Raw genomic sequence first — 26,838 nt, 5'->3', positions numbered from 1 at the left:
TTTGTCCTGGAGAGAAATCTTGAGGGTCCGGGATAACGGTGGCCACTTCCCTTTCCACTGCCACGGATCAGTTTAGAAAGAGCACGGGCTACAGTTCTGGCCGAGAACACGTGAGGGGCGTTCTGTTGGGCGCTGCTACAAGCTTTCCTCACTTTTAAAAAGGGGAACAAGGAAGGGAGGGAGCTGCTCTCTGCCCTGCACCCTCCGAAGGTTTGGGTGCTCCGCGTACAAGAGGGGATTCTTGCTGCTGCTGCTGCTGCAGCCGACTTGCAGACGCTGGCCACTGCTGGCAGGCCTTGACTTCACCGTGGAGCCACTGGCACCACCACGTGTCCTGAGAGCTTAAACCTATGTTGACTCCTCTGTTATTCCGGCCCAAAGCATACGCACTATAGACATCTAAACTCACCTTTTTGCTGCTTTATCACTCCTACCTTCCCGCTCCTAAAATGTAAGCTCTGTGAGGGGAGGGGCCTGTCCCTCCATCACTATGTCCCCATCACGTGGACTGGGCATTGTCTGGCACAGCTACAGCAGGTGCTTGATAAATGCTGGCTGCATTAACGTATGAGGCTCCTCCAGGGCAGGGACTCAGTCACTGTGGCTTCTGGGAGCGGCAGGGGCTCAAAAGCCTTCGCTGGATCAACAGGCAGGGAAGCCAGAAGACGGCTGCTTTAGAAACCAATTTAATAATATATACAAGGAGAAATGTACAAAAACAACCTAACAAAGGAGATGCAACAGGGCTGGAGGTGCCCGTCCCAACTAGCTGCCCACGCAGAGGGCCGATGCCAGCCCCTAGCTCGCCCTCCTCCTCCTACACTTGGAAGGGCTCCACGGGCCACCTTGCCCTGACGGTGGGATCCACGTGGTCCTGAAGCCGGTGCCACTTCATGTGGGCATTCCGACCCTTGATCTTGCCAAACACCCTGAGGAGGCACCAGAGGACACAGGGGTCAGAGCAGGGGGAGGCGGGTAGCCCTGAGGGGGCCACCCCAGAGGGCTGAGGGCTGGCGTTCTGGGAGCATCCAGGGAAAGGGCGGTACCTCTCACACTCCCGGCAGGGAAAGAAGCCCTGGCCCTTCCTGCTGCCCGGCAGCTCAGGGGTCCGCTTCGAGCTGGTGTTTGGGCTGGAGTTGGGGATGGACTCCCTCCTGTAACTCTCAGTAGTCCTCTGTAATTCGGGGGTTGGACGGTGGCTGGGTTTCCTCCGAGGCCTACGAGTGACCTGCACAGGGGGCAGAGGTGATGAAAGGGTGCTGACCGCCCCGCCGCCCTTCTAAGGGAGAAGCAGGTGTCCAGAGCGTCCAGACGTCCCGGGGTGCACCCCCCCCACCGCCACCCAGCTTGGATGAGCACCGGGCATCCAGATCCGTGCTGAACTCCTGAAGCCCTACCACGAGACCCTCTACCTTTGCTTCTGTCCTGTCTGCTTCACCCAGCTCTCTCTTGACCCTCTTTTCCGGCACTGGGGCTCGGCCGCAGTCAAACTCGATCATTTTCTTCTGCATGTAGTAGAACTCGACACACTGGGCTACTGTTTTTGTCTGGACCTAGTGGAGGAAGACAGAAGCCGGCTAAGGACAGTGCCTCAGGAGTAGCAGTGAGGATGGCCTTGACGCCCTAAATCCCCTCCCCATGGGGCCAGCCGCCACTTTTTGAAAGCCCTCCTGAAACGTCTCTCCCCTACGGCTTGGTATGCTCCTCTGCTACGGGGGACAGAGAATCACAAAGTCCTCCTGGGGATGAAGGAGTTCAGAAAGAAGCCAGCAGAGTCAACACCATCTAAGCTCTGCACACTCTGAGCAACAAGGCTGGCCCAGGAAGGCTTCTCTCCAGGAAAACGCACACAAAGGTACACACGAGGACGCTCACTGTGACATCATGTGGAGCCACATGTCTACCGACAGGGACTAATTAAAGCAGAGTGTCCTTACGTGGTGGATACCTCATAGCCTTATGCGACAGCTAGGCAGAGCCCTCCAAAAAACTGAAGAGGGAGGAATACTTCCCAACTCAGTCCATAAGTTCAACATTTCTCTGACACCAAAGCCAGACAAAGATATTACAAGGAAAGAAGGCTACAGACCAATGTCCCTCATGAACAGAGATGAAAAATTTTAAACAAAACTTTAACGAACAGAATCCAACAATATATATATGTATATATATATATATTTGTGTGTATATATATATATATATATATATAAAGGACAATATACCATGACTAAGTGGAGCTCATCCCAGAAACGTGAGGTTGGTTTAACAATCGAAAATCAATGTAATTCATCATATTAAACTTAAAAAAGAAAAATCATATGAGCATCTTGATAGGTGCAGAAAAAGCATTTGATACAATCCAATGTCCATTCCTGATGGAAACTCTCAGCACAATAGGAATAGAAGGAACTTCTCTTCAACCTGATCAATGATACTTACAAAATCCCTACAGCTAACGGTGGAGTGGTTTCCCCTCAAATATCATGAACAACACAAGGATTTCCACTCTCACCACTTCTACTCAATACTGTACTGGTGGTTCTAGAGTGCAAAAAGGCAAGAAAAAAAGTAAAGGCATCCAGGTTGGAAAGGAAGAAATAAAAGTGTCTTTATTTACAGATGATATGACTGTCTATGTAGAAAATTCAGTGGAATCCACAAAAAAGTTACCAAAACTAGTAAGTTAGTTTGGCAACATTTCAGAACACAAGATCAATATAAAAATCAATTTTATCTCTATACATACTAGCAACAAACCATTGGAAACTGAAATAAAAAACAACTCTATAACATCATAAAAATCACAAGTACTGGGCTTCCCTGGTGGCGCAGTGGTTGAGAGTCCGCCTGCCGATACAAGGGACACGAGTTCGTGCAATGGTCCTGGAGGGATCCCACGTGCCATGGAGCGGTGGGGCCCGTGAGCCATGGCCGCTGGGCCTGCGCGTCCGGAGCCTGTGCTCCGCGGCGGGAGAGGCCACAATGGTGAGAGGCCCGCATACCGCAAAAAAAAAAACCAAAAACAAAACAGAAAAAAACCAAGCCCTTAGGAATAAATCTGACAAAAAGTATGCAACAACTGTACTCTAAAAACTTCAAAACATTGCTGAAAAATTAAAGATTGAAATCGAGAGATATACCCTGTTCAAGAGGCAGAAGACTCAATATTGTTAAGGTAACAACTCTCCCCAGTTGACGTATAGAGTCAAAAACAGTACCAATCAAGTTCCTAGCAGGAATTTTTATTTTGAAATTGACAAGTTATTTCTAAAATTCATAGGGAATTAAAAAGGATCTAGAATACAAAAAATAACTTTGAAAAAGAATAACAAAGTTGAAGGACTAACATTTTCTAATTTCAAGACTTAGAATAAAGCTACAGTAATAAAGACAGTATGGGGATAGCTTAATAAAAGACAAACAGATCAATGGAACAGAATACAGGGTCCAGAAGTAGATGCATATATATATGGCCAACTGATATTTAACAAAGGTACAAAAGCAACTGAGTGGAGCAAGTATGGTCTTTCCAACAAAAGGTATTGGAATAAATATCCATATGCAAAAATGAACTCACCTCGCACCCCATACAAAAATAAACTTACAATGGATCATAAATCTAGAAATAAAACCTAAAACTATAAAACCTCCAGAAGAAAACACAGGGGAAAATCTTTGTGACTTTGGGTTAGGCAAAGATGTCTTAGATACAACACGAAAAGCACAGTCTATAAAAGAGAAACTAGTAAGTTATGCTTAAGCAAAATTTAAAACTTTTCTTCAAAAGACACTGTTAGAAGACTGACAAATGGCATAATGGAAGAAAATATTTCCAAAGCATATATCTGGATAAAGGACTGGTGTTCAGAACAAAATAAGAACTCCTACAGCTCAATAAAAACACAGACACTCCAATAAAAACAGAGGCAAAAGATATGAACAGACAGCTCACCAGAGAAGGTGCACATATAGCAAAAAAACACAAAGATGCTCAGCATCATTAGTCATTAGGAAAATGGAGTCAGAGGCTACTGTACACTCATTAGAATGGCTAAAATTAAAGAGACTTAGCATACCAAGTGTCGACGAGGGTGTGGAGCAACTGGACCTTTCATAACCAGCTGGTGGGAATGGGAAGTGGTAGAGCCACTTTGGAAAACAGTTTGGCAGTTTCTTAAAAAGTTAAACATACATCTACTGTAAGTTACCCTCATTCCCCTCCTAGGTATTTATAATCCCAACCCCGTGTCCGCAAAAAAAAAAAAAAAAAAAAAAACCAGTACATGTCCGTACAAAGACTTGTATGTAAATGTGCAGAGCAGCTTTATCTGTAGTCATCAGTAACTGGAAACCACCAACAGGTGGATGATTAAATGAACGGTGGTCCGTCCACACAGTGGTATACTCCTCAACAGTAAAGGGATGAACTATGGGTACACACGACAACATAGATGAATCTCAAAATCATTAGGTTGAGTGTAAGAAGCCAGACAAAGCAGATCACATGCTGTATGATTATTCCATTTATATAAACCTCTAGAAAATACTAACTCATTTAGAGTGACAGAAAGTAGACAAGAGTTGACTAGGGACCCGGGTGGTAGGAAGGAAGGGTTGCAAAGGGGCAGGAGGGAACTTTTGGGGGTGACAGATATTCTCATTATCTTGATCATGGTGGTGGTCTTACAAGTGTATAAATATGTCAAAAACATTAAATCTTACACTTTGATTATGTGCAATTTTGCGTACATCAAGTTAAAAAAAGAGCAAACTAATCAGCAGGATATTAAGTATATGATGTCATCCTTTTTTGAGAAAGTGCATATAGGTGTGTAAAATCCGTATGGGCAGTAAATACCTGTCAGGTTATCAATCAGAAGTAGGATTGTGGGGAGGGGCCTGGAGGCCAAACTTTGAACATAGGATTCATTTCTGTACCATTTCAGGTTGTTCCAAGCAATGGCATTGTAGTTGTCAACTGTTCACAGCATGAGCAGAGTATCGCCCCTGACAAGCCCTGCAGTTCTAGCGCCTCGGCCCTGTGAAGGAGCCTTGTCTACACCAGCCTGCCATGTTCGCCTTACCATCTTGTGTATCAAGTAGAAGTCCTTCTTGTAGGCACAGAACGCCTTCTTAAAGAGCCTCTTCTCCATGGAGGTCCAGATGTCCGAACCTATTGGAGAAACAGCCAAGAGGAGGAAGGCTGTTTCTCCTTCTGGGACCACAGCCACGGCTGAAGTGCAGACTCCCCTCCTTTTTCAGGCCACCGAGCGCCAATTATATGCCAAGATTTCTGCTAAGCCCCTTACTTGCTTTATCTCACACAATCCTCACAAAAACCTTAGCAGGTAGGGGCTATTACCATCCCCGCTTGACAGGTGCAGCAACTTGAGGCTTCCTCTGGTTAAGAGACTTGCCAAGGGCAGCCGTGGGCCCCTGGTTGCCTGACTCCAACGCTGGAGTGCTCAACTGGGAAACCTGAGCCCACCCCAACCTGGCACCCCCCTTCTGGCCAGGAAGAGCCCACGAGGGAACCAGTGGAAAGGGGAAGGTTGGATCCAACTAGAGAACAGCACCCACTGAGTCCCCCAGAGAGGACGGGCCCTTCTGGGAGGGCAGGTGTAGGCCCCAAGAGAACTCCGGGAGGCACGTGCAGAGCTTGCCATGGAAACTGACTGGCTCGCAGGGGCCTCAGCCAGGCCAAAACCACGCGGGCAGCCACGCTCGTTACCTGTGTAGTGATAGTTGGCGAGAGGGTGAGTCCGTGGCTTCTGGGGTCCTCTCAGTAAGAGGGTCTCCAGGGCAACCTGGAACGACAGGGGTGGTGGGCAACTCTCTGAGGGAGGGAAGGTGAGGTAGAGGCCCGCCTTCATTCTTTCATTCATTCAGAAAATATGTGCAGCCCTCCCTAAAGCCACCCCTGCCCCAGGGCGACTCAAAGTGTGGTCGGTCTGTGGACTGGCCACCAGCTGTGAACCACTTGGGACACATTGCCTACAGCACTAAGCGGACTGTTGAGTGCAGCTGACGTTACCTTTTTCATAGCAAGATTTACTTGATGACCAAACAGTGTGTGGACTTATTCTGGCACAAGCTCCTTATTTCTTCAGGGAGCAGCATTTGGAGTGGCACTGCCCCCGCCCTAACCCATGTTATGGTCCTCATAGCACTAACCATTATCTATCACTTTTAAAAAATGTATTTCATGTGCTCACTCTCCTAAAATGTAAGCCCTGCAAAGAGAGGGCATTTGTCTTGCTCAACAGCATAACCCTGGTCAGGACTCGCTATGCAGTTTGCAGGACCCAGCGCAAAATGGAAACACGGGGCCCTGTGCTCACAAACTATTAAGAATTTCAAGATGGTGGCAGCAGAGCATTAAACCAAGAATGGGCCCCTGAGCTGGCCCCAGCCTGATACCATGACATCACCAGGTATCAGGAGGACCCAGTAAATGTGTGCTGATTACTCTGCTGAGCACCCACCACGTGCCAGCCACTGCCTCTCAGCTTGAGAAAAAGCACCGTGTAGCCCTGACTCTTGGGTCTCCAACTCGGGTGACGTGACTTCCTCTCCCACTACACACAGTTGGACTTCTTCATTTTCTAAACTTCAGGATTGTGAGGAGGGTCCTTGGAGGAGGCAGAGGCATTTCTGTTGCATCAGAGGTTTTCATACACCATTTTTAATCCAAAAGTTAATGTTCAGTAAATAAACCAGATTAATGCAGGCCCTGAGTTGGTCCTGCTAGGCACCGCCTCCCCAGTGCCGCGCTGACATGAGGTAACGCCGGAGGAACCCTGGTGCTCTGCTGTCACCCCAGATAAATAACTGCTTGAGCCCGTATGTGTGCATTTCCCCTACGTTCAAAAGGACACCACCAGTCCCAAAGCGACCAGGGAGAAGGGTGGGTGGCCAGCCTTTGGTTCTCGTGAGCTGCAAAGCCCCAAGTAGAAGGCACGTGTCTTGCGCCTAGAGCCCCTGGCCCTAAGAGAGCAGGCAGCTTCCCACAGCTCCTCTGAGCCCCCCCTCGCCTGCACCGCACCTGGATGTTGCCCTGGGCTTCATGCAGGCAGTGCAGAGCGAGCTCCAGGTTGGTGCCCCCGCCCGGCATCACGCTGGAGCAGGCCACGTTGAAGAGCTCCGTCACTGTTTCCAGCAGGCAGCCCGGCAGCGGGAAGGAGAGGAGACACAGAGGGTCAGCAAGTGCCAGAGAGGAAACCTCCCCAACAGCACAGATGGGGCGGGGGGCTCCTGTCACCATCTCCCTCATCTCTCTGCTAAAAGCAGGCTGAGGGAAGGGAGGGACAAGGAGGATGGGCAGAAACCCTGCTCCTGGCACCCGCTCTGGATGGCCTGCCCAGCTACTGGGTGAGAGGAGAGGTGGGCCAAGGGACTGCAGCACAGCAAAGCAGTCCTGCGCTGAAGGCCAGCTCTGCCCACCCCACCCCCGCCTGGGGATCACTGCTTCTTGGTCAAGGTGAGAACTGGGAGGAGAAAACCCTTGGGGATGGAGGAGGGCCCTCGGGAACCTGGCCCCAAAGTCTCAGCCACCTCTATCCTGTGTTTTCGGGTTGGTCATCACATCTCCCCATGGCTTCCAGACCAGAGTAGCTACATGCTCGTCACTTCCAGCCAGTGATCTGTCCTGGAGCTCTGGGATCTCAGCCTGAAACTGGCTTCCTATGTTGATGTGTCTGAAATGAGGCCACACACACGGACATAGAGACATATGTGTGTGACCAAGATGGGAAATACAAGAGAGATGTGCGGTGAGCCCTGCTCAGCAGGGCTGTGGAACCCACCTTTTGGCCATCTCTCAGACACAGGGAGTGCTCATCAGCCCAGTAGACACGCGCAGGTATTCCAGAGACCTCTTGAGGGATACTTCCTTCCTTCCTGCAATTTGCTTTATCGCCAGATTTCTGGCTTCAGGCGTTTGGGGTCTAGGACAGGGGAGGTATGTGCTGATACCTGGCATTCTTCTGTATCCAAGGTAACATCCAAGCTACAAAAGAGTATCTCATTGTGCCATCATCAATTCTATCTAGAACCCCAGGGTGCTGGGCATTCTGTCCCCAGAGATCCAACTATGGTATGTCTGGACAGAAGGAATATTGGGGAAACGCCTGGAAAAATCCACCACTTCTCTCCTAGGGAGGCTCTGGATCTAGACCTGACTTTCCCGTGATGAAGGCTCCCTTGGGAAAAACCGACACTGGAATGCAAGGAGGGTAAAAGCATCCCCACATTGCAAGGACCCTCAGGTTCTAAGTCTGTTCCAACTCACGGTTCAGTGCTGATCTTGCTGTTGTCCTTCACCACACTGATGCCAAAAGAGCCGTCCATGTGATCTGGAAAACACCCAAAGAAGAGCCTCAAGAAGACTGGCTACAACTGACCCATGAGGCCCTTTTTGCCTGACTTTCCAGAGCAGCTAAAAGCAGGCTCTTCAAGATTGCATGGTATACACACACTACTGTATATAAAATAGATAATCAACAAGGACCTACTGTATAGCACAGGGAACTATACTCAATGCTCTGTAATAACCTCTATGGGAAAAGAATCTAAAAAAGAACAGATATGTGAATATGTATAACAAAATCACTTTGCTGTATACCTGAAACTAACACATTGTAAATCAACTCTAATCCAATGTAAAATTGAAAATGACAAAAAAAAAGATTGCAGGGTATGGAGTTTCCTCAAAAATTAAAAGTAGAACTACCATATCATGCAGCAAACCCACTTCTGGGTACTCATCCAAAAGAACTGCAGTCAAGACCTCAAAAAGATATCTGAACTCCCATGTTCACTCCAGCACCATTCATAATAGCCAAGATGTGGAAACAACCTAAATGTCCACTGACAGATGAGCACATAAAGGAAATGTGCCATAAACATACAATGAAATACCATTTAGCCTTAAAAGGAAATTCTGCAATATGCAACAACATGGATGACCATTGAGGACATTATACTAAGTGACATAAGCCAGTCACAGAAAGAGAAACACTGCATGACTCCACTTATATAACATATCTAAAGTAGTTGACTTCATATTGATAGAATCAAAGAGTGGAATAGGGGTTACCAGGGGTTGGGGCAGTGGGAAATGGGAGGTTACTAATCAATGGGCATAAAGTTTCAATTAATCAAGCTCTAGAAATCTGCTGTAGAACATTGTACCTATAGTCAACAATACTGTACTGCACACTTCAATATTTGTTAAAAGGGCAGATCACAGATTAACTGTTCACATCACAATAAAATAAAATAAAAAGATTGCATGGAAGGGGGATAAGACTTCTGAAAAAGTAGAGTAAGGAACTGGGCAAAACAACAGATTTACTGACAAAAATCATTAAAAAAAGAAGAACAGTAAGCTAAAGTCTCTGCAAGTTGTCCTAAAGGCATACAGCATTTTAAGAAATACTCATTCAAGAAAATCTACTAAATCGTGGGAAGAACAGTGAGAGTCTGTGGCACTGGAGCCATGGCCCACTCCCTTACCCACCTAGCCCCCAGCTCTTTGTAATGGAAGCTCTACCCAGGTAGGTGCAGCCAAGGAGATGGGGACTTCTTCTTCCCCTGGCTCCCATGCTTAAAGAATTAAAGTAAGATAAAATAAAAATTTCTCATCAAAGAGAAAATGCCATCAAGAGATGGAAATTATTTTTTAAAAAGAAACAAATGTGGACTTCACTGGCGGTCCAGTGGTTAAGATTCCACGCTTCCACTGCAGGGGCCACGGGTTTGATACCTAGTCGAGGAACTAGGATCCTGCATGCTGTGCGATGCAGCCAAAACAAAAAAAAAAAAAAAAGAAGAAGAAGAAGAACCAAATGGAAATAATTCAGGGGTTAAAAAAGTACAATAACCAAAATAAGGCTCAACAGTAGATCTGAGCTCGCAGAAGAAATGATCAGCAAACCTGAAGATAGAACAATGGAGACTATGAAATCTGAAGAAGAGAGAGAAAAAAAATGCAGGAAACTGAAGAGAGCCTCAGAGAAATGTGAGATGTCATTAAATGCAACAATATATATGTAGTGGGAGTACCAGAAAGAGGGGAGAAAGGGACAGAATATTTAAAGTATTAATGGCTGAAAATTTCCCAACGTTGATGAAAAACAATAGGTATATCCAGCAAACTCTACAAACTCCAAGAAAGATTAAACACAAAGAGCTCTACATCCAGACATAACATAGGCAAAATGTGGAAAGCAAAAATAAAGATAAGATCTTGAAAGCAAAAAGGGAAAAACAATTTGTTACACACAACGGCACTACAGTAAAATTAACAGCTACCTTCTTAAGAGAAACGATGTAGGTTACAAGGCAATGGCATAATATATTCAAATTACTGAAAGTAAAAGAGTGTTAACCAAGTATCTTATAGTCAGCAAATTATCTTGCAAAAATGAAGGTAAAATAAAGACACTCCCAGATAAATAAAAACTGAGGATAACTGTTGCTGGCAGACCTGTCTTACAAGAAATATTGAAGGTGAAATATTATTCAGCCCGCAAAAAGGAACAAAGTACTGATACATAGTGCAACGTGGATGAAACCCAAAAACATCATGCTAACTAAAAGAAGGCGTTCCTAAAGGACCACATACTGTATGATTCCACCCATATGAAATATGCAGAATAGCCAAATCGATAGAGACAAAGTAGATTAGTCGTTACCCATGGCTGCGGATGGGGAGGATGGAAAGGAGGGACTGCTAATAAGTACAGGGCTTCTTTTGGGGATGATGAAAATTTCTGAAAACTGATGGTAGTGATGGTTGCACAGCTCTGTGAATATACTAAAAACCATTGAATTCTATACTTGAAAGGGATGAACTGTATGGTATGTGAATTATATATCCCTAATAAAAATAGATACTAAAGAAAGTCCTTCAGATTGAAAGCAAATGACATCAGATGGTGAGTTGAATCCAAACCAAAAAAAAAAAAAAAAAAAAAAAGCGAAGCGCTAGTAAATATGGGTAACTATAAAAATCACTATGATTACATATTTCTTTTCGTTTCTTAATGGCCTTAAATATAACTGCATAAAACAGTATGTATTGTGGGCCTGTAACATACAGAAATATAATATATGTGACAGTAACTGCACAAGGAGCACAGCTGCATTGGAGTAAAGGAGTATCACCTCAGACAGTAACTCAAATCCACAAGAATAAATGAAGAGATCAGAAATGGTAAAGAAGAAGGTTAATATAACAACCTCTATAAATCATGCTTGCTTTCCTTTATTCTCTCAGTGTTTTTACACGAAATAAAAGTATATAAAGCAAGAAACATGACCAGTAAGGTATTACTGGGTCTCTCACATGTAATCGCAAAAGAGTTAGAAGGAAGAGAGCTAGATAGGAGCAGTGTTTCTATATTTCACTGTTAATGAGTTATTACACATCCTAACAGATTCTGATAAGACATATATTTTAAGTCCTAGAGCAACCACTAAGAAATGACTAAGAAAAAGTGAAAAATTAACAGAATTAAAATGCCACACTAGAAAGTACTCACTTAATACAAAAGAAAGCAGGAAAGGAGGAACAGAGGGAGAAAAAGACATGTAATATATAGAAAATAGAAAGCAAAATGGCAGATGTAAATCCAACCATATCAATCTAACATTAAACAAGAAGGGATTAAACAAACCAATCAAAAGGCAGAGTTTGTAAGACTGGATAAAAAACACATGATCCAACTAATGGTGTCTAGAGGTAACATGCTTTATTTTCAAAGACACAAATAGGCTGAAAGTAAAAGAAGAGAAAAAATATATATATACCAAGCAAACAACAACCAAAAAAGAGAATGGAATGGCTATACTAATGTCAGGCACATTAGACTTTAAAACCAAAAATATTACTAGAGATAATGATAAAATTATTGTAATAATGACAAATGATGTCACAATCACATCCTAATGGTAAAAGGTCAAGCCGTGAGGAAGATGTGACAATTACAAACATATACACACCTAAAAACAGAACCCCAAAATACACCAAGCAACAAACGACAGAACTGAAGGATGAAATAAACCATTAAAAAAGAATAGTTGGAGATTTCAATACTTTCAACAGTGGATAGGGCAACTAGGCAGAAGATCAACAAGGAAATTGAAACTAACTAGACAAAACAGACAAAATACAGCATTCCACCAAACATCAGTAGAATACATTCTTCTCAAATTCACATGGAACATTCTTCAAGACAGACTGGATTCTAGCCCATATAACATGCCTCAATAAATTTTAAATTTTAAAATAAATTTAAGGGAATTCCCTGGCGGTCCAGTCATTAGGACTCCACGCTTCCGCTGCAGGGGGCATGGGTTCGACCCCTGGTGGGGGAACTAAGATCCTGCAAACCGCACAGCACAGCCAAAAAAAATAATAAATTAATTAATTAAATAAATTAAATTGAAAAAGAAACAAAGTATGTTCTCTGACCAAAAGAGAATTAGATTACAAATCAATAAAAGGCAGCAATTTGGAAAATTCACAAATCTGTGAAAATTAAGCAACACACTCATTAATAGTCAGTGTATTAAACAAGAAGTGGAATGATAAATTAGAAAATACTTTAGCTGAATGAATATAAAAACACAACATACTAAAACTTACAAAATGTAGCTAAAGCAATGTTCAGAAGGAAATCTATAGCTGTAAAATGTCTGTATTAAAAAAGAAGAAACATCTCAAATCATTTATGGTCTACTGACTTTCCACAAAGGTAGCAAGACAGGGCTTCCCTGGTGGCGCAGTGGTTGAGAGTCTGCCTGCCGATGCAGGGGACATGGGTTCGTGCCCCGGTCTGGGAAGATCCCACATGCCGCGGAGCGGCTGGGCCCGTGAGCCATGGCCACTGAGCCTGCGCGTCCGGAGCCTGTGCTCCGCAACGGGAGAGGCCACAACGGTGAGAGGCCCACGTACAGCAAAACAAAACAAAACAAAACATGGTACGAGGACAATTCAATGAGAAAAGAAGAGTATTTTCTAGTGCTAGAAGAACTGATACATACATGCAAAAGAGTGAATTTGGACTCCTACCTCATACAGTATATAAAAGTTAACTAAAGATTGATCGCAGGCCTAAGAAAAAGTTGGACTTCATCACAATTAAAAACTTGTGTACTGCAAACCATATCACAAATAAAATGAAAAGACAACCCACAAAACAGGAGAGAATTTGCAAATCATATATCTGATAAGGGGCTTGCATGCAGACTATATAAGGAACTGAGACAACTCAATAATAAAAGGATAAGAATTCAATTGAAAAAATGGGCAAAGGATCCGAATAGACATTTCTCCCGAGAAGATATACAAATGGATAATAAGCACATGGAAAGATGCTCAACATCATTAGCCATCAGGGAAATGTAAATCAAAACCACAATGAGGGGGCTTCCCTGGTGGCGCAGTGGTTGGAAGTCCGCCTGCCGATGCAGGGGACGCAGGTTCGTGCCCCGGTCCGGGAGGATCCCGCGTGCCGCGGAGCGGCTGGGCCCGTGAGCCATGGCTGCTGAGCCTGAGTATCCGGAGCCTGTGCTCCACAACGGGTGAGGCCACAAACAGTGAGAGGCCCACGTACCGCAAAACAAACAAACAAACAAACACCTCACAATGAGCTACCACTTTACACCCACTAGGATGGGTGTAATAAAAAACACAGCTAAGAAGTGTTAGCAAGGATGTGGAGAAACTGGAACTTTCATACAATGCTGGTGGAAATTTAATATGACCCAGCCATTTTGGAAAGCAGTCTGGCAGTTCCTTAAATGGTTAGATATAGTTACCCTTTGACCCAGCAATTCCACTCTGAGTTATATACCCAAGAGAAATGAGGACTTATGTCCAACAAAAACTTACACATAAATGTTCTTAACGGCTCTGTTTGCAATAGCCAAAGGACACAAACAACCCAAATGCTCGTCAACTAATGAGTGGATAAATAAAATGTTGTCTATCCAGAGAATTCAATATCATTCATCCATAAAAAGAAGTGAAGCACTGATGCATACTACAACATGAACCTTGACAACATTATTCTAAGTGAACAAACTAGACACAGAATGTCCCGTAATTTATGATTCCAATTACATGAAATGTCCAGAATAGGGAGGCCCATAGAAAAAGTAGGTTGGTAGACTGGTGGTTGCCCAGGGCTGAGGACTTGGGGGCTACAGGGCCTGTGTGTCACCGCTCGTGGATATAATCTTCTGGGGTGATGAAAATGCTCTAGAATTAGATTGTGGGATGGGTGTACAATCCTAAGAATACACTAAAAAATCACTGTACACTTTAAATGGGTGATTCATATGGCATGTGAATTATACCTCAATAAAGCTGTTTAAACAATTACTCGAAAGGGCAGGCAGAAGGGTGGTTAGGCTAAATGGCGTCTATTTTCTTTCTGGCTACAAAGTTATAAGCACCTAGAAGGCTGCTGGTCCCAGATGGTCCTGGGATAGTTCTGAACAGCAACGGGACCCCCGGAGCAGACCCAGGCGTAGGCCAGAGAGAGTGGCTGGACCAAATTCTACAGGGGGCGGGGGTCTGGCCCCCCGCAGGCCCATCATGGGCTGATCAAGCTCACTCACCAAGCATGGCGCTGATGAGCCTGTCGGGACGGGCCCGGGCAGATGTGGAACAGAGAGTGTTGAAATACAGCCCAGAGCCCTCCCGGATGGGGCTGAGCATCGGGGGCGGTGTGTAGGGAGGTCACTGGGACAGTCCCTTCAGGAGGTGGTCCATCAGGAACACGGGCGAGCGCAGGCAGCTCTGGCGGCATCCCCCCGGGCCCGGCTCCCCAGACATGGAGGGCGGAGGAGGGATGAGCAGTGCCTTGGGCCGGAGGAGCTTCTTCCGCTTCCTGTGTTGGCTGCTCTCCTTGATGTCTCTCTCTTCCCCGTCCTTCTCCTGACCCTGGAGAAGAAGAGACTTCAGAACCACGGGGGTCACCTGAGGCCACCGGCCCCAAACCTCAGACCTCAAGATGGCCTGAGAGTGGGAAAGGGTACTGACCAGCCAGATGCACACCCAGCATGGCCGTGCCCAGAGTCCTCAGCGCAGGAAGCCGGGCAGGGCCACCACGCCTGAGCCAGACTCCAGACCCTAAGCCGGGCGACATGTGACGCTGGGGCCTTCTCAGGCACCCACACCCCCCAAGGAGGGCCCTCACTCAGACCATTTTGGAAACTCATGTCCGTTGTTAAAGTGACTGGCACTTAAAGTGTGGGGGCCAGACAGATGCAACAGCATGACAAAAGGAAAACCTGTTGCCCTCAAAATGACAGCAGCTCCTGGGAGACAAACAGTGGGCTCCGTGCACCCCGTACCCGAGTCCAGCATGGACTTCTCCAGGTGGGGTCTTCCGGCACAGGCTGAAGAGACGACGCCTTGACCTTGCTACACTCTCTCTTACCTCCACACAATCTCCCCTCCTCTCTGCCCATCTTACCCCTCCTCATCCTCCAGCTCTCAGCTGCAACGCCCCCTTCCTCAGGCAGGGTCTCTCGTGCCCTCGGGGCTCCCACAGCTCACTCTCCCAGCCCGGCCCGTTCTGGGTCCTCAGTGTCCGGGGATGGGTCTATCTACTCCGCTGGGCTGGGAGCCCCAGGAGACGGGGGCAGGCCTGTTGTGGTCGCTGCAGTGTCCCCAGCCCTGCCCAGCACAGGGCCAGACACAAAGGAAGTTCACTGGAGGTTGAAGGGATGAAGGAACATGCAAATCAAGCTCTTCTGGAGTCAGGATTTGGGGGCTTTTCTCACAGCTCCCACTGGAAGCTGGAAAGCAGCTGGAAGGAAGTGCACCCACCTTGCTCCCCGGGGGATGGTTCGCTGGAGCCACTGGCACCGACACTGGGACCACCAAAGGGGCTGCGGTCATGTTGTCCAAGGACTTCCTGCCTCCCGGGGAACTCTGCCTGTCCCCCTCTGGCCTCAGCACCTGTCTTGGTGGCTTGCAAAACTCCATGCCACACACCTACACACAGAGCAGAGCCAGCCCTTTAAGAGACACAGTAGGTAGGGAGCAAGGGGCCCCTCCAGAGCAGCACAGCCCTGACTCCCGGCCCCCAGCCAGGCTCCCCGCAGGAGGACGGCTCCATCCTGAGATGAATGGCAGCTTCGAGCCCCTTCACCTGCGGCTCCTGCTTCCCTTGAGGTGACGGCCACTGGTCGCTGTGAAAACACATGTGGCTGCTCAGCCCTCTCTCTGTATAAAACATCTGGCTGCAATTCTTGCAGACGTAAGTGCTCCTTGGCTCTGCCCAGTCTGTGGGACCACCATTGTGCTGGTTACTGTGGGGAAGAAAGGGAGAATGGGACTCCGTCCCCAAACACTGATCCTCTGACAGACAGCTTTGGACGAACCCTAAAGAAATGGACATGATGCCCCCGATTCTCCGTGGCCTGGTGCTCGCCGCTTCAGGAGTGAAGCATCCAGAGCTCGCTCACCCAGGGCCAGCACATCAAAGCCACCAGAGGACTCCCGGGGGGCTTCTGAACTTACCAGCCACCGGCCATGTTCTCCTCCTTCATCGGGTCGGGGAGCCGGTAGATATTTCCACCCTGAAGACGAAAATACATCTGAGCCAACATATCAGAAATGAGATGCAAGAGTGAAAACTCTAAGTCTTGGAAGAAAACACAGGTATAATTCTTGGTGACCCTGGAGTAAGCAGTGGTTTCTTGGATGACTCCATAACCAAACAAAAGACAGATGTATTGGACTTCATCAAAACTTACAACTTCTGTGCTTCAAAGGACATCATCAAGAAGTGAAAAGACAGAATAAGAGAAAAAAGTTGCAAATCATGTATCTGATAAGGGACTATGTAGATTTATGTATCTGTGATACATAATGAACTCTCACAGCTCAAAAGTAAAATCACAACCCAATTTAAAAATGGGCAAAGGGTCTGAATAGACACTTACCCAAAGAGGATATACAAGTGGCCATTAAAAGATGCTCAGGATTATTAGCCATCGGGGAAATGCAAATTAAACTATAATGAGATTACCATTTCCCACCCACTAAGGTGAACCAACTGGACAATAACAAGCGTTGGTGAGGATGCAGAGAAACTGGAGGCCTCATACACTCTGGGTAGGGATATAAAACAGCACAGCGTTTTGGAAAAGTCTGGCACTTCCTCCAATAGAATTACCCTAGAGCCCAGCAATTCCCCTCCAAGGTATTTCCCAAGAGAAATGAAAACATATGTCTAAACAATAATCTGTACGCAAATGTTCATAGCACCGTTATCACAATGGCCAAGAAGGGTAAACAACCCAAATATCTATCAGCTGATGAATGGATAAATAAAATATGGTGTATCCATACAATGGACAAGTTACCAGCGATAAAAAGGAGTGAAGTTCTGACCCGTGCTACAGCACAGAGGAACTCTGAGAACATCAGGTTAAGTGAAAGAAGCAAAAGACACAAAAGGCCACGCAGCGTTAGGATTCCAATCACATGAAGTGTCCAGAATAGGCAAATCCATGGAGACAGAAGGGAGATGCATGGTTGCCAGGGGCTGGGAGGGATGGAGAGATTGCGGGTGACAACCAACGGTGTGGGGTGTCTTTTTGCGGTGATGAAAGTGTTTTGGCAAAGAGTGGCGATGCGTGCACGACCTCGTAAACAAACTAAAAACTACTGGATGGTGCACTTCAAGATGGCGAATTAGATGGCACGTGAATATTAAAGCTGTGAAAAAAAAAAGAGGGGGAGGTAGCTGTGGTGTGACAGGAAGGATGCTGGACCTCGGAACATCACGAAGAGACGTGGCCAAGCTCTCTGCACCCAGGACCTCATGGGCACGATGTGGGAGGACCCAAGCTGCTCCAAAAGGGCGGACCAGTGCCAGGCCTGCAGTAGGGGCCAAGTCGGACTTGTGGACCTGTGATTCACAACCAGAATAGACACAGCATTTCACGTACAAATATCAAGGGCAAAGGAGCTCTGCCTTTACATGCTCTGAAGAAGTGAAGGAGGCAAATCCAAAAGGAAGCGAAAGGCAGAAAGAAAGCAAATAGCAAAAGTTTAGTGAAGAAACATGATGCAAAGTGTCTCTGACAACTCTAAAGCCCTGTTCTGTTTTGTGTGTGTGTGTTGCAGGGCGGAGGGTGATGGGAGGAACCATCACTTCTCTGGACCTTCATTCCCCCCTCTGTAAACAAACTGCATCTGAGGATTTGCTGAGGTTAAATACAGTGCCTGGACAAGTCAGAAACACGGACACAGGTAAGGACGAGACTCTGCCTCCCGCATGGTCAGGTCCCGTGAGAGGGCCCTGGTACCTGGATCCTGTTGAGTATCATCAGCCTGGACTTGGAGTCCCAGGGGGGATCCGCTGGAGGCCCGGCCAACGACGAGAAGGAGGCCACGGCTACCTGGCTTGGAGAAGCCGCACAGCACATATCCATTTTCACTTTCTCCTTCCGGAAGCCTGGAAAGCGCTGGGCCCTGGAGTTGCCAGAGAAGAGCCTGTAGCCTCCGCCCCAGGAGCAGGCCGGGCCCTCTCCACCTTTTGTGGCCCCGGAAGCCGTGCCATTCTCAGCCTGGGCCTGCTTCCCTGGGAGGTGGGCTCTGGATGGCTCCTCCCCTCCTAACTGGGTCTGACGCAGGCTCCCGGGGGAGATGTCCCCCAGGCCCAAGGTCCCTTTCGAGGATCTCAACTGCTTGGCCAGAGAGGAGATGTCTGGCTTCCCAGGAGGGTCCAGGGACGACGCTGTGAGGGCAGGTGGAGCAGCAGCCACTTTTGGTCTTCCCTTTGTGTCCTGCCTCACGCTGCTGGGGGAGGCCTCTGTGGGGAAAGAGGGTGTGGATTTTCTCCTGCGGGCTAGGGATCCCTCTGGCTCAGGGTTCATGGGGCCAGCATGCAGAGAGTCAACAGTGGGCGCCATAGGTGGGGGCTGCTGGGGCCACGGCCCCTGCAGTGACTTCAGGGCAACTTGCTTGCCGTCGGGTGTGGGAAGCTGGGAGGAGGCGGCAGCCACCTGGGTGTGGGAGAAGATCCGCTGGGACTTGGTCATCATCTGGAACCCCTGCATCTGCTCGTGGCTCACCAGAGACTCCTGAGACCTCAGGAACAGCTGCCGGAAGAGCGGCGGGGCATCCGACGGGAGGCCGCTGGACTCTGGGCCGTTCTGGGGTCCAGGCTCACCAGGGTTCTGCCACGAGAAGGAGTCGCAGTCGAACTTGCTCTTCTTGGAAGCCCAGGAGTCCTCTTCCCGGCTGGTGCTGGCATATCTGGGGTCACCCGAGGCTTCCCCCGGTGCCTTCAGGAGCGTGGGAGGGAAAGGCGGCGTGTCCTCCACACCGGTGCCCCGGCTGGGTGAGGGCTCCCCCGCAGGGGAGTCGCTGCTGAGCCCGGGGCAGGCCCGGAGCCCTCCTGGGACGGCACTGCAGAGGGCTTGTGGACGACAAACATACTGTTTCCTTAGCTCTTAGGGCAGCCCGACAGGTTTCGGAGCCACTGGAAACTGTGGTCTCATGGCTGGGAACTGGCGGGGACAGTCAGGCCACGGAACAGAGGCAGGCAGGCGGGCAGGGGAGCGCCCTCGGGCCAGCCCTCCAGGGATGATGGGGGCTGGAGCAGCGGCAGCTCCGGCTCGGCTGGGTAGGGGCCGCTGTTCTCCGCTGCATGCGAGTGGACAGCCGTGAACACGTCCGTGGCAGGCTCCTTCCATGGGGGCCAGGGCTCCTCGGGAACCTCAGTGCCCAGGGCTCCTGGGGCCGCCGGGGTGCCGGCTGGGCCCCAGAAGGAGGACCCTGACGAGGGCAGGGAGGAACAGGCCGTGATCCTCCCTTCGCCGCTGTCTGAAGGCCCTCCCGGGGCTGGCCTGGGAGAAGGGATCTTCTGGCAGACGATGCTGTTCATGATACAGCGCAGGAGGTCTCGGTTGGGCAAGAGGGAGCTGGGGGATGGGGCTTCCGGGGGCACCAGGGACCACAGGCTCGCGGGTGCGGGCTGGTTGGCAAACTCGTGCGCGTGGGGTGAGTTCCCGCAGGGCTCCTCCTCCGGGGGGGCCTACTTGAGGATGCACAGGCCGTGCTGGACCTCATAGTGCCGGCGCACGGAGCGGTAGTCGCAGTAGCTCTGGCTGCAGCCCTGCTCAATGCACACAAAGGGCTTGGACTTCTGGTGGGTGAGCGTGTGCCCGGTCCTGGAATCACATGAGGAGAAAGTTAGTGGGTGTCTTGGCGTGGGTCACCCACTGCAGGAACCCAGGTGTGTCCGCAGGGGGCAGTAGCATCGCAACTCAGAAACTGTGCTCAGACCCTATGAGGAAAGACCCCTGCTAGGGCCAAAGCCCTCTGGAAGGGGGAGCTCTTGCCCTCACCCCTAAGCAAACCCCTAATCTGAGATTTAAAAAATCAGCGGGAGCCAAGTCAGAGTTCCCCAAAGTGGGTTCCTAAGGAACACCAGTCTCCAAAGTTGCTCCCTGAGGACTTGGGCTCAGCTGGCAAATAAGTTTGGGAAAAACACTCTTTACTTCTTGGAGGTTCCTAGGAGCAAACTGAAAAGCCACAGAGCAGATAAAGAGAGATCTGTTGAACTTTCCATGTCTCTCAAACTTATTTGCCCACAAAACCCTTTTTTTAAATAGACCCGTTTAGCATCCCCGAGAACCAGAGAACCAGAGTTCTGAGAACGCACCTGAGGAAATGCTAACTTGGGGATGATCCTTCCACGAACAAAGGAGTCTTTGCCTTCCCACAGGAGTCCTCCAGACAGCTACCTGGGAGCCCCACAGCAACAACAAGAAAAAGCCAAATTTGCCTATAATTTCTGCAAATATAAACGAATACAAGTATGTATTATATTTACATCATACTTATACCTGCATTAATATATTATAAATATAAACAAATGGGTAAATCACCCTCTGGGTACCCAACAATCCTACTCCGGATGGTTCTAATCAATGGGACCCAGTAAATAATGAAACCCTTTCCCATACGTGGACCCTTGGCCTCCATCTGAGGGAAGCAGCAGAGAGGGCATCTGGAGACCCACTTTCTAGCCCTAACTCTTACCAGCTTGTGACAGGAGTAAATCATTTCCCATCCTTAATGGCGAGAGGGGAGAGGATACAATGAAAGTGGGATTCATCGAAGCCTCAGTAAAGGCTGGGCGAGCTGTAAACATGCAAGGGATCGTCCTCTCCCACTTACGAGTCTCTCAGTTTGAAAGTCTGTCTCTCCTCCCTCGGCAGCAAGAAAAGCTTATCATTTCTAAGACATGAAGAACAAACGGGATTCTGCTGCTCTTACACTGAGCTTGCTTTTTAAAGTCAAGTTTTAAAAAAAACTCGAGTTAATAAAAGGGGGAATTAAAAAGGGAAAAAACAGAGTGAACACTCCATTGCCATGTTTTAGAAACAGGCATTTCAGAACCCCTCACGCCCTGGTGTTATCCCAACATATATTCCTCATGGAGTGCATATCTGTTCTGCTCAGACACCTACCAGGGACTCTGAAACTTTCTCTACACAGTTAGCCCAACTCCCTCCATGACAAAATTGCCTCAGGAGTGTGTCTTTAAAGCAAATGGGTCCTGTCTGCAAATCGCAGCGGCGCTCTCCTCACTGGAGTGAGTCTGGAGGCTGGGGAGGGCGGGCTGTCCGGGGCAGTGTAGGCCCTGCCCCCCACCCCAAACACTGGCCGTGGGAGGAGAACAGGTCGCACACACCTGGGACACCCGACGGTGGGGGGCGGTGCAGGTGGATGGGAGGGGATGCAAAAGAACCGGGAACACGCCCAGCCCCCAGCAGCCCCCTGAACAGACATCCCGACCAGACTCCTACATACAGGTGGTCCTGACGCTTAAAGGCCTTCCTGCAGATTTTGCACACGTGTCTCCTCTCCTGGCTGTGCGTCAGGTAGTGCTTGCTGAGAGAACTGGCGCTGCTGAACACCTTCCCGCAGAGGCTGCAGTCCAGGAGTGGGTTCTGAGGGGACCTGTGCTGCCGCTTTCCTTTCCTTGTGCTCCCAGACGTGGCCCTGCCTCCTTCGTTAGCCTCTTTGGGCACCTTGAGCACGCCTAGCCCCAGGTCTAGACAGAGGGAGAAAGCACAGGTTATGACATCCGGGGACATTGGAGCCCGGGCGCAAGCACTCTACCACCCTCGGACCAACTTCAGCAGCTGAGACCAACTCAGGGAGTTGGCCGAGAACCCCAACTTCAGCAGCTTCACTCGCAGAGAAGACCAGGCTTAGCACCAGGTGAGGGGGAGAAGGGACCCTGGTCAGGCCACCCCTCCAGGGCGGCACCCAATCTTCAAGCCACACTTGCGGGGGGTAAGGGAGGGGACAGCAACAGTCTGAGTGCTTCCAGGACACAGTGACTGGACAGGCAGGACTTCATGACGGTAACATCAACAGCACACTTGCAAGTGCAATCCAGAAATGCACAATGCAAAATCTTAGAAAAGTTTAAGTCCTTTCTCCCAGCCAATTCCACTCTGGTTTTTTAATTAAGGAAATTAAGGCAGATCTGTACAAATTAACGGAGATCTTGCAGTGAACTGCAAGCGAGTTAACTGCAGCATTATTTTTCCTGGTGAAATGTGAGAAACCACCTAATAACTGACACGAGGGCAGGTGGGTGACTGCATTCTGGTCTCAATGGTCTATGGCGCAGGCATTTAAGATACAACTGTAGGAAAATATCCATTGACGTGAAAGGATGTTCATGCTGTACCACTAAGTGCTGTGCCACTAACAAGAGGATTGTTGAAAAACGGAATGATCTAGTCTTTGAAAGGGAAAAATAAATTTGAATAGAAACAAACAGAATGGGATTGATTGGTAGCATCATGGATCAACTTAATTTTCCTTTTCCTATATACCTGAATTTTCCATGTTTCTCTACTCCTTGGGTAAATGAGTAGTTTTTTTTTATAATTTCATTTTTGATTTTTTCTCTTTGACCCATGAGTTATTTTAGAAGAGTGTTCTTTAGTTTCCAAATACTTGAAGACTTCTTTCTCTTCTTTCTTTTATTTATTTATTTATTTTTGGCTGCATTGGGTCTTCATTGCTGCGCGAGCTTTCTCTAGTTGTGGCGAGTGGGGGCTACTCTTTGTTGCGGTGTGTGGGCTTCTCATTGCAGTGGCTTCTCTTATTGCGGAGCATGGGCTCTAGGCTCACGGGCTTCCGTAGTTGTGGCACGCGGGCTCAGTACTTGTGGCTTGCAGGCTCTAGAGCGCAGGCTCAGTAGTTGTGGCGCATGAGCTTAGTTGCTCTGCGGCATGTGGGAGCTTCCTGGACCAGGGCTCGAACCTGTGTCCCCTTCACTGGCAGGTGGATTCTTAATCACTGCGCCACCAGGGAAGTCTGCAATAAAGTATTCTTAAATTAACATATGTACTTTTGTGTGTGTGTGTGTGTGGTACGCGGGCCTCTCACTGTTGTGGCCTCTCCCGTTGCGGAGCACAGGCTCCGGACGCGCAGGCTCAGCGGCCATGGCTCACGGGCCCAGCCTCTTCGCGGCATGTGGGATATTCCCGGACCGGGGCACGAACCCGTGTCCCCTGCATCGGCAGGCAGACTCGCAACTACTTTGCCAACAGGGAAGCCCCACTTTTTTTTTTTTTTAACACAAAATGCTACTCCACACTGAATAGACTATAGTATAGTGTAAACATAACTTATGGGCACTGGGAAAGAAACAAACAAAACTCCTATGATTGGCCTTATGGTGGTGGTCTGCAACCGGACCTGCAGTACCTCTGAGGTATGCTGATACTTGAGTGACGGCAGTCAAAACTGAGAGCAGAGATTCTCTAACTCTGGTTTCATTAAGAAATAGCTGGTGAGACTGTGTTAAACATTCAGGTTCAAACACACCTAGTGCCCAGATCTTAGTTTTTAATACTGTTCTCCAATAAAAGTAACCAGGGCTCCTTGGATAAAGGGCTGGTTCGAAGACTGGGCAGGAAATTATACAGGATGTCCTTAGAGTATCTTGTAGTTCCAGAACAGAAGTCTCTCAGCCTCCATCTCGTTGTCTCTCTCTCTCTCATACACACACACACACACACACACACACACACACACACACACAAATGGGGTATGTCAAAGAGACACAGGAGCCAACTGAAAGAGCTCCCAATAGTCAAAGCTGGAACAACTTGAGTAACAAAGTAGCACTGGATAATAACCCAGTCTATAAACTCTCCGTGAGCCCATGCTGATATAAATGAATGACTGAACAAATAAGTAAATGGCCGTGCATGATTCCAAATAATTTGTGTGGCTATTCTGCCCTCAAGAAGTTGAAGCATGACTCTTCACACCTTACGCATGAACTGTGCACAGTGACTTCCTTCCACAGATGACAGTATTGGGGGCGGGGACTAAGTTTACAGCGTAGAAACATGACAAACATTGTCAGCCAGGTGGTGGAGGTTCACGTCAACAGTGACAAGTCACACTGACACCGTGCACCCTGAATACCATGTGAGGACAGTGGCACTTCACTTCTGTGGTCTTCCTCCCCCTCAGATCATAAGAAACGTAAGACAAACCCCAGCTGAGGCACATTCTCCAAAATACCTGACCACGGCTTCTCATGACTGTCATCAAAAACAAGGAAAGTCTGGGAAACTGTCACAGCCATGAGGAGCCTAAGGAGATGTGACAACTAAATGTGATGTGGCGTCCTGGGAGGATCCTGGCACAGAAGAGGGACATGAGGTAAAAACTAATGAAATCTGAATGAAGCATGGACTTTAGTTAATAATAATATAGCAATATTGGTTCATTAATGGTAACAAACGTACCATACTCATGTAAGATAAGAATAGGGGAAACTGAGTGTGGGGTATATGGAAATTCTCTATACCATCTTCCCAATTTTTATGCATATCTAAAAACTAGTCTTCTAAGAAAGTTTCTTTAAAAAATTTAAGTTCCAGGGCCCTACCTGCAATGATTCAGATTAGGAAAGTCTGTGGTGGGGTACAGGAATTTGCATTTTTCACAGGACCCCTAGATGATTACAATGCAGATAATTTGGGGTTGAGAAAACACTGTTTTCTGGGGGTGGAGTTTGGCTGGGGGGAGGTCATTCATAAGAAACCTTTGCCCAACTCTCTTCTTACATTCAGAAATTCTTCTGGACCACACACTTGTGCTTGCCACTGTATTCTGACAGCAGATAAGATGGGGGTGAGTTTGGATAACCACAAACAGTTTGGGTTCCCTGCCCCTCTAAGCAGCACTATTGTAAAAGCTTCCAATAGTTTAAAGCGGTTAAGTTTCAGCTTAATTTCTTACACAGCAATAGATAACGAATATACCACCCGACCATGAAGCCAGAGACTTTCATTTCCAGTGTCATCAGGCTTGACTTGTTATGGAGGGTGGGACCCACACGGTGACAGCAACAGCATGAGTGCTCAGGTCATACGGGGCACCTGCCAATATGCGATTTACGTTTTTCTCATCAAGGCTTCCCTGGTGGCGCAGTGGTTGAGAATCTGCCTGCCAATGCAGGGGACATGGGTTCGAGCCCTGGTCTTGGAAGATCCCACATGCCACGGACCAACTGGGCGCGTGAGCCACAACTACTGACCCTGCGTGTCTGGAGCTTGTGCTCCGCAACGAGAGGCCGTGACGGTGAGAGGCCCGCGCACCGCGATGAAGAGTGGCCCCCGCTCGCCGCAACTAGAGAAAGCCCTCGCACAGAAACCAAGACCCAACACAGCAAAAAAACAACAACAAAAAGTTAAAGGGTATTCAAAACAAACAAACAAACCAGATACATGGGGGTAGGCATTTTCCATCCCAGTTACAGAATGAGAAAACTGAGACTCAAACAGGGAAAATGACTTGCTCAAGGTGGCAAAGAAGGAAGAAGAGCCAGGCTGTAAATTCTGGTTCATCTGATGCCAGAGTCCTTTCCCCAACCACAGTGACCGCACCGCCTCCAACTCAACTTCCTCCTCTGCTCCTCCTCCCTCCCCGTCTTTTCAGATGGACTGAGCTGAAACCTGGCCCTTCTGTGAAGCCTCCTGACACCACCGTTTGCCCTGCTCCCCTAGCCAGTCCCTCCGAAGGCAGCACACAGTTACAGACACAATCACGCCTTTAAGCCATCAATCCTCTGAGGTGTCCCTCTTCCTCATCTCAGTTAATAGCATCTACTCAGTTGCGCAAACCCCAACCTGCCCTGCCAACCTCCATCTGTCCTTTTCCTTACCAGCTCTCCCTGTGACGTGTGACCCATCAGCAAGTCTGAATCTACTTCTAACGTGATCCCTAATCCTTGCGCTTCTGGCCTCTTCACTGCTACTCCAGCCCAGGCCACCATCTCCGCTGAGAGCCTTCCAGCTACTCTCCAGGATTCCCGTCTTGCCGCCCACGGCCCCCACACAGCAGCTAGAGCTTTGCACAGCCTCCCCTGGTTCCCATGGCAGAGTCTGTGCTTTGCTTCACCGGGGCCTGGAAGTGGGTCTCAGCCTCAGCAGCCTCCTCAGTGTGGCTTCCCACCCCCGCGCCATCCACCTGCCAGCGTCTGCCACTCCGTCACTCCCTCGGACTTGGCCCCCTGCTGTACTTTCCTCATGTCACTTTGTGGTGGACACAAGGTCTGACTCCCCAGTGGCCATTTCTGCTTCCTCTTCTTTTCCTGGCAAATGGGATTCCAGTTTGGATCGGGTGACAACAAATTTGAGGGAGCACACTGGTTCTCCCCACTCCTGGAACTGGGGGGAACACAACTTATGCTTTTGTCCTGGAGAGAAATCTTGAGGGTCCGGGATAACGGTGGCCACTTCCCTTTCCAC

At 48.3% G+C, this 26,838-nt stretch overlaps 1 pseudogene across 1 annotated transcript; it reads right to left on the bottom strand.

The window, feature by feature from the left end:
• Nucleotides 1–88: 88 nt before the first annotated feature.
• On the bottom strand, nucleotides 89–26,618 carry LOC308611451 (zinc finger protein 541-like; annotated as a pseudogene). The gene is made up of 16 exons: nucleotides 26,558–26,618; nucleotides 21,857–22,100; nucleotides 18,340–20,241; nucleotides 16,544–16,602; nucleotides 16,173–16,332; nucleotides 15,848–16,015; nucleotides 14,632–14,956; nucleotides 8,291–8,354; nucleotides 7,555–7,697; nucleotides 7,046–7,149; nucleotides 5,732–5,807; nucleotides 5,085–5,173; nucleotides 1,413–1,553; nucleotides 1,047–1,228; nucleotides 778–929; nucleotides 89–96 (listed from the first exon to the last, which is right to left on the bottom strand). The product of its transcript is annotated as a zinc finger protein 541-like (transcript).
• Between the last annotated feature and the right edge of the window lie 220 nt (nucleotides 26,619–26,838).

Source organism: Mesoplodon bidens (genome assembly GCF_964165515.1).
Source record: "Mesoplodon bidens genome assembly, contig: HAP1_SCAFFOLD_620, whole genome shotgun sequence".
In the NCBI taxonomy this organism is placed as follows: domain Eukaryota; kingdom Metazoa; phylum Chordata; class Mammalia; order Artiodactyla; family Ziphiidae; genus Mesoplodon; species Mesoplodon bidens.
The sequence above is the reverse complement of the archived record's forward strand: the minus strand, read 5'-3'. Positions and strand labels throughout refer to the sequence as shown.